The sequence below is a fragment of the Rhinopithecus bieti genome, unplaced genomic scaffold (assembly GCF_001698545.2).
Source record: "Rhinopithecus bieti isolate Rb0 unplaced genomic scaffold, ASM169854v2 scaffold_9420, whole genome shotgun sequence".
Classification (NCBI taxonomy): Eukaryota; Metazoa; Chordata; class Mammalia; order Primates; family Cercopithecidae; genus Rhinopithecus; species Rhinopithecus bieti.
Window position 1 is genome coordinate 381805 of NW_016806134.1, and position 7678 is coordinate 389482.

The window sequence follows — 7678 nt, forward strand, 5'->3', positions numbered from 1 at the left end:
TTTTTTTTTTTTTTTTTTTTTTTTTTCATTAAGAACCACTGCTTATATGAACCCTACTAAACAAGCTCTGGTTCTGTTTGCGCTCACCGTTCCTTCCTTCAAAAACTGATTGCATCAGAGTGTATACAGACCGAATACTGACCACCTGACAGCCTGGGCGGGAGAATACCCATACGGCTTCTCCTGCCCTTACTTAAGAACCTCTCTGTGTGAAGGAACAAGTTTGTTCCTTGATAAATGGATAAAATGTGAGAGACAATAATCAAAGAACATATAGAGGGATTTGGAAATACCTGTGAGATACACACACTTCTTCGAGGTGGGGGTCAAGGAAGACATTGAAAATGAACCAAGCCTTCTGTATTTGTTCGCAGCCTACTTTAGGGAAAAGAAGAAACGCGAAGCAAGCAGAGAGAATAGTATGAGTAGAGGCATAGTGATTTTTTTAGAATATATGGCTTATCCAGAAAATAGTGATTAATTTGGCATGATTAATGCTCCGTAGAGGTCATGTAGCAGAAGGTTTATTTAAGAAGCTAGAAATGAAGGAAGAAATCACTAAAACTTGTAACATCAAATGAAATATGGTGACTACTGAAACCTGAAAAATAGCAGTTGAAATAAAAGTCATACCCTTTGTCTCTATCTTCAAAATCCTACTCATTCTTCCAGACCCATCTCAAATGACATATTCTCCATTAGATTTCTTGGTTTTTCCAGCTGTTTATGATGCCTTCTTCCTTTGAACGCTTTTGTTTGAACCCTTCATAACCCATGTGGATATTTTGCCTGGAGTGCTTACTATAACCTGACCTGCTATCTGTGCATTCTTCTTACATCTCTTTCCCTCTCCCTGTGGCTTAGCTTCCTCTAGCACAGGACCTTCAAAATAGCCACATTTCAACAAATAGGTGTGGAGTTGTATTAAAAGCTATTAAACCTAGGAAATTAAGCATGTTTTTTTTCCATCCATACTTGTGCTCCTGTGGTATGTGTTTGTTTATGAAATCATAATTTAGCATGAACTTTTGTAATTACTTTGCTAAATAAGAAAGTAATATTACTACATTATTAGTTTATACAGATAGAGAGGGAGAGAGAGAGAGATCTGGTTTACATTTTAGATCTTATCATCTCCTATTAAAATTGTTCTATTAATTGTATTTTTAATGTTCCAGGTTAATATTTATATTGTTATAGTCTAACTGTATTATTTGGATAACAGAAAATCTGAAATATTTGCATATCATTAACAGACTAAAAATCAAAACACTAAGAAAAGAAAAAAATAGCAATCAGTTGTTAGTCCTGGGACGCTGGAGGTTAGAGGATAAAGCAACATTTTACTTAAAAGAAAGCTGTGTGCCTCTATTTTACCGTTTGTGAAAATCTTAGTCATTTGGCTTCCAAATACTCAGATAACAGTTTAGGAGAGAACAAATAGTACATTAAAATAAATAAATAAATAAATAAATAAATAAGAAAAAATCTACTCAGCTAATAGTATGTACCATTACCATACAAATGATACAAAGTAATGTGCTCAGCCCAACCAATTAGAAACTACTGCATTGACAATACTTTGATTCTCTGTTGTGTCTTGAAATTGTCCAAGTGAATTTTTTTTTACTATTAACTTAAGAAAATTAGAATAATAATGTAATATAGGAAATGCTATTGATACGGTTTGGCTCTGTGTCCCCACCCAAATCACATCTTGAATTATACTCCTATAATTCTCATGTGTTGCAGAAGGGACCCAGTGGGAGATAATCTGAATCATGGCAGTAGTATACCCCATACTGTTCTCATCATAGTGAATGAGTCTCGTGAGATCTGATGGTTTTATCAAGGGTTTTTGCTTTTGCATTCTCCTCATTTTCTCTTGTCACCGCCATGTAAGAAGGGCCTTTAGCCTCTCGTCATGATTCTGAGGCCTCCTCAACCATGTAGAACAACTGTAAGTCCAGTTAGACATCTTTTTCTTCCCAGTCTCAGGCATGTCTTTATCAGCAGTGTGAAAATAAACTAATACAGTAAATTGGTACCAGTAGAGTGGGCATTGCTGGAAAGATATCCAAAAAAATGGAAGCGACTTTGGAACTGGGTATCAGTCAGAGACTGGAACACTTTGGAGGGCTTAGAAAGAGACAGGAATATGTGGAAAAGTTTGGAAGCTCCTAGAGACTTGTTAAATGACTTTGACAAAATTGTCGATAGTAATATGAACAATAAAGCCCAGACTGAGGTGGTCTCAGATGGAGATGAGGAACTTGTTGGGAACTGGTGTAAAGGTGACTCTTGTTATGTTTTAGCAAAGGGACTGGCAGCATTTTGCCCCTGCCCTAGAGATCTGAGGAAATTTGAACTTGAGAGAGATGATTTTAGGGTATCTGGCAGAATAAATTTCTAAGTAGCAAAGCATTTGAAAGGTGACTTGGGTGTTGTTAAAGGCATTCAATTTTAAAAGGGAAACAGAGCATAAAAGTTCAGAAAATTTGCAGCCTGACGATGCAGTAGAAAAGCAAAACCCATTTTTTGAGGAGAAATTCAAACTGGCTGCAGAAATTTGCATAAGTAACAAGGAGTCAAATGTTAATCCCCAAGGCAAAGGGAAAAATGTCTCCAGGACATATCACAGGTCTCCATAGCAGCCCCGCCCATCACCGTCCTGGAAGTCTAGGAGGGAAAAATGGTTTCATGGGCGGGGCCAAGGGTCCCCATGCTGTGTGTAGCCTAGGGACCTGGTGCCCTGCTGCTCCAGCCATTGCCAATAGGGGCCAAGGTGCAGCTCAGCTGATGATTTTAAGCCCCAAACCTTGGCAGCTTCCACATGGTCTCGAGCCTGCAGGCGCACAGAGGTCAAGAATTGAGTTTTGGGAACCTCCACCTAGATTTCAGAAGATGTGTGGACACGCCTGGATGCCCCGCAAAAGTTTGCTGTGGGGTGGGGCCCTCATGGAGAATCTCTGCTAGGGCAGTGTGAAAGGGAAATGTGGGGTCAGAGCCCCCTCACAGAGTCCCTGCTGGAGCACTACCTAGTGAAGCTGTGAGAAGAAGGCCACTGTCCTCCAGACCCCAGAGTGGCAGATCAACCAAGAGCTCACACTGTGTACCTGGAAAAGACACAGATACTCAACACCAGCCCATGAAAGTAGCCAAGAGGGGAGCTATACCCTGCAAAGTCACAGTGGCAGAGCTGCCCAAAACTATGGGAACCTATGTCTTACATCAGTGTGACCTGCATGTAAGACACGGAGTCAAAGGAGATCATTTTGAAGCTTTACAGTTTAGCTATCCTGCTGGATTTCAGACTTGCTGTAACCCCTTTGTTTTGGCCAATTTATCCCATTTGGAATGGCTGTATTTACCCAATACATGTACCCCTTTGTATCTGGGAAGTAACTAGCTTGCTTTTGATTTTACAGGCTCATAGGTGGAGGGGACTTGCCTTGTCTCAGATGAGACCTTGGACTGTGGACTTTTGGGTTAATGCTGGAATGAGTTAAGACATTGGGGGACTATTGGGAAAGCATGACTGGTTTTGAAATGTGAGGACATAAGATTTGGTGGGTCCAGGAGTGGAATGATATGGTTTGGCTCTGTGTCCCCACCCAAATCTCATCTTCAATTTTACTCCCACAATTCCCACGTGTTGTGAGAGGGACTTAGTAAGAGATAATTTAAATCATGGGAGCAGTTTCCCCCATACTGTTCTCATGGTAGCAAATAAGTCTCACGAGATCTGACGGTTTTATCAGGGGTTTCCCCTTTTGCACCCTCCTCAGTTTCTCTTGCCATTGCCACGTTAAGTGCCTTTCACCCCCCGTCATGATTCTGAGGCCTCCCCAGCCACGTGGAATGTAAGTCCAATTAAACCTCTTTTTTTCCCCATCTCAGGTATGTCTTTATCAACAGCATGAAAACAGACTAATACAGCTATTCTGGCATTTTTTAAAATATAGCAGTATTTGGTCAACGAAACACATTTATAATTGGAAGATCATTTTGTCCCTTGTATTTTTTTTTTCAGTCTTCTGTAGGTGGACTTCTTCTTTTTGTCATTAATTTTCACTTCTGGTTCTCCCATCTGTCTTTCTACTCTTTCGTTTTTTTCTTGTCGTGTCATGTCATTTCCTGCTATTAAAAGTAGTTTTCCTCTTTCACTCTTTTTACCTTTGTTTCCTTCTTTCACTGTGCTCTTTTAATTGCCTACCTTGTAGAGCCTTTTCCTTTCTCTATGTTTAAATGTTTTTATTCTATTATGACATGAGATTTGATTTTTGAAAACAATTTTAAACTTTGTTCTGAACATTGCAATTTTGTATCTTACTCACTAATGTTCTTAAATCTTCTAATCAACATCTAGTGTAAGTTAGAGCAATAGAGGAAATTTCCCCACATTAACAAAAAAGAACTTTCCAAACTTTCCTGAATGATTATGCCACTGGGGTAGAGTAAGTATTAAAAAAAATGAAGATTAAGGAGAATGGCTTCCTGGCTTTAGAAATTTTATTCTTTTTATTTTCTAGAAAACACATGTGATACCTTCTCATTTCTCCTTCTTTTTTAATAAAAAAGTTTGTTTCGAAAATCTCTGGTTTCCAGTACACCGATTGATTATACTGATGTTTTAACACACACAAAAAATCATTCCCAAGGGTAAAGAATGATTTAATTAACAATTTTAACACCCTGTTGATAATTAAGTTGTGATTAACTCATAAATGTGTAATGAATACAGTTGCATTCATAGAACATGATGGGGATTTTCACCCAAAACTCAAAATATGTGTCCATCACATTTGTCATTTGTATGATAAAATTCCTAAAGTTGTCAATGATTATGTCTACATAGCCCTGTAACTACTATTTGAAAATAAAATTTTAAAAGATAAAAAAAAACTTACTATATATTAGGCTACCCACTTATAGATACTTCATCTCTGAGGCAGAAGACCTGAAAATCCACATCGCTTCAAATAACGTCATTAAGCTACATAATATCTCTATGAAGGTGGTTGTCTGTTCTACTATGGGTTTCTTTTGTTGGTTTATTTGTTGTGTTTTGTTTTGTTTCACCGATTCTGTTTCATACCAATCTACTATTTTTTATCAATAAAATTGTGTTAAGTGGTTACTATGAATTGAACTTTTTGTAGTCTAATGAGTGAGGGTATAGTAGCTGCTGAGAGACAGAGAATCCAGAAGTTAAACTAGAATGTAATAAGCCTCAATAGTGATTAATACATTCTGCTGTGCTGCTAATGAGCACATAAAGACACACAATTCCAGTTTTGGAAAATCAAGGAAGGCTTTCTGTAGAGGCTGACATCTATATTGAAGAATAAAAAATTGGGTGAGTAAGGTGGAGGCAATAGTAGCAGCAAGGAAAGTATACTGGCCCAAATGACAGCAATGAGAAAGCATGGGTGGATCTAGCAAATGCAAGAGCTTCATAGACTTTGAGCTGGGACATGAGTTTGGGTGAGGAGGAGCCAAAGAGGGAGGGTGAAAAAATGGCAAGATTGGCACCTTCAGTTATTAAGGACCATATCTGAAGAGCCTTGTATACTATACCAACAAGGTTGGGTTTATTTTGAAGACAATGATGAATCTTTTAAGGATTTTAAGCAGGTAAGTTGCAAAGCCCAATTCATGCTTTGGAAAGATCACTGGGGTAGCAGTGTAGATAACGGATTGGTGGGGAGGACAAGAATGTAAGAAAGGAGACCATTTATGAGCTATGCAGTATTTTAGTACAGATATGTCAATTGTCTGAAATGAGGCAGTGATGACAATGCACATGAAAGCAAACAACAGATTTATAACAAATTAAAATGACAGAATTGATGGGATAGTAATGGAGAGATTGTAAAATTTAATGGAGAGTGAAGAATCAGTGATAATTCCTAGGCTTCTCGGATTAGTAAGTAGGTGGAGGGTATTACTGTTGGATGAAAGAGGAATACAGAAGTAGGTTTGAGTGAGAAAATGATTTTGCTTTGCACGATTTGCAAAAGCTCAAATGGAGAATTCTAGAAGGTTTGAATATATGGGTCTGAATATCAAGAGCAAACACTTTTCCAGAGATACAAAACTGGAAAGGATCAACATGTAGGTGACTGTTGAAATTGAGGAAGGATAAATGCACCTGGTTCTTATACTATGAAAGAAGAGGAGGGTACAGACTGAGCCCAGAGACCACTAGGGAGAAGGATGAATGGAGAGGTGGGAGCAAAACCGACGGCAATTCAACTTCTCCCAACAGAGCAGAGAGACACGTGTTTCTCTATTTTCTTGATTAGTTTTATTCTGTGACCCTTGATTCAAGCTAAAATAGATTCTATCTACAGAAATAAAAATGTAACAAAACCTGTCCTATATTCTAAGCATGTCCAGCTACATGAGCAGAATCATTTTTATTTCAGCAACACTGAAAAGAAGGAGTAGAGATAAAATAAAGAAGGCAGAATATCACATTTAATTCACAAATTTTACCTAGTTAGCACAGGTAAATAATACAAAGAAAAGTCATTTAGAGATTTATGTATGAAGATATTCCAATACATAATATAATTTATCCAACACTTCTAGTATTTTTTTTTGTCAGCCATTCTAAAAATACAAATTGTGGCCAAGGTTAAACCTTATGATAAAAACCTGTCAGGAGACAGTTAATGTTTTACTGTGTTCATAGTAATATCCTCTGATCTTCCTGGTATTTCTTTCCCTCTTCTCATGTATCTCTCTAAAGATACGTGCTATTCAACACTACTCTTAATGATAACACATAACACCTTTATTTATCTGTTTTTAAATCTCCTTCACATTGACTGGATTTTGTGGGGAGAGAGAATATAGAACCAAAGAGGGAATTATTTAGTGGCAAATGTTATTCAATAACATTGAAGTATATTCTCCTACAACAATCAATAAATCATATCCATATTATTCTTCTACTTACAAAACATATTGTCTTTGTGAGAAAAAAATCTCCATCAGATTTGGAAAACTCCAGTTGTTGTTGTTGTTGTTGTTGTTGTTGTTGTTGTTGTTGTTTTAATATTGAATATTCCCATATTTATGTTACTAGTGTCCCAAATTCTGCCACGGATAGATTGAAGGGTGCACCTCTCTTCACGACCATCCTTCCAGTACTGGCGTATCTGTACTTGTTTAGAAATGGCTACTACAGTACCTGGCAATTAGTGGATGATCAATAACTGTTTAATGAATGAATGAGAAATTAAATACTGCTGGTCTTTCATATCCATGAGTTGCACATCCATGGATTCCTCATCTGTGGATTCAATCTACCATGGATCAAAATATTCCAAAATAACAAAATGAAAATAAAAGCAATATAAATAAAAACACAGGATATCAATAATTTCTATAGCATTTACATTGTATTACTTATAATCTAGATTATAAGTAATCTAGAGATGATATAAGTGCACAGAGATTGTGCATAGGTCATGGCAAATACTGTGCTATTTTATATAAGGGGCTTGAAAATTCACCCATTTTGGATTTGAAATTGGAGGACCAGAAGCTATCTCTAGGTAGACAGTGTCAGAATTGAGTTAAATGTTGGTATCTGTGTAGGCTCCTGAAACCAATTCCCCATAGATACTAAGGGAATGCGAATGAACTAAGGCTTAACTTTGTTACT